Source organism: Malurus melanocephalus, unplaced genomic scaffold (genome assembly GCF_030028575.1).
Source record: "Malurus melanocephalus ecotype Western Australia unplaced genomic scaffold, MMel_1.1 scaffold_1941, whole genome shotgun sequence".
NCBI lineage: Eukaryota > Metazoa > Chordata > Aves > Passeriformes > Maluridae > Malurus > Malurus melanocephalus.
In genome coordinates, this window is record NW_026625173.1 from 16,510 (window position 1) to 17,737 (window position 1,228).

The following is a 1,228-nucleotide window of genomic DNA, read 5'->3' on the forward strand; positions in this document are numbered from 1 at the left end:
CACCACCAGGCATCTGCACCGGGACCTCCAGACACCGACCTCCGAGGAATCCCGGACACCGGGACCGGCGGGCACCGCACCGGGACCCCCGCGACCCCCGAGCACCGCACCGGGACCCCCGCGACCCCCGGGCACTGCACCGGGACCCCCGCGACCCCCGGGCACTGCACCGGGACCCCCGCTCCCGCTCTCCCTGGGAGCAGCTCAGGACAACACGGCATCCTCCCCCCCAGAACTCTGGGCTGATCCCGGGGTTGGAGGGGACAGGGACGTTTTGGGGTCCTCCCGGCTCACTCTGGGGGAGTTGATGCCCGCAGGGACCCCGACATGGCCGGGGGGCAAAAGGGGTGTCCTGGGGCAGGCTGTGACAGGGGGTCGATGTCAGGGACAGGGATGGGGACAAGGAGGGGGGACAGGAGTCTATCTGTCCATCTGTCCATCTGTCCACCCTTCCCCTGCCACCCCCCACACTCTGTGCCTGGTCCCACCCCCGTGTCCCCATTCCCGTTTCCCCCCCGAAAGGACACACCAGCACATCCCATCTCCCATTCATGGAGAATCAACACTTTATTGCAATCCGGAGGGGCTCGGGGGGTCCCCCCAGGTTTCGGGGACCCCTGTGACCCCCTCAGTACGTGCGGACTTTCACCTCCCTGGTGGTCTCGGTCACCACGCGCTGGGTGGTCCCTGTCCCTGCCGTGGTGGCCGTGGTCTCCTTGTCCAGGGCATCCCTGAGGCTGTGGGGAGGGGGAGTCAGGGGTGGGGACACCCCGGGGGTGTCACCCGACAGGGGAAGGACATGGATGCCGGGGGGATGGGCTGGGGTGTCCCAGCAGCATGGAGTTTGTCCCCTCTGGTTGTCACAACCCCCAAGGATGGGAAAGGAACACCTTGGAATTGTCCCCTCTGGATGTCACCACTGTCCCCTGACTGTTCCCAAAATACTGTGACTGGTGGGACCCGGGCACTTGGACACCTGGGGCTCACCCCCTGTGATGTCACCATTGTCCCCATCCTCAGACCATCCTGAAGGACAGAGCTGGGATATCTGATCTGGTGATGTCACCACTGTCCCCTGRCTGTYSCCAAAATCTTGTAATTGCTGGGATCTGCACACACCCCATCACAGGAGGCTCATGCCCCTTGGGTGTCACTGCTGTCCCCTTCCCACTCTGGGGACAGCACCTGGACATCCCATTCTTGGGATTATCCCTTCCCTGGGATACCT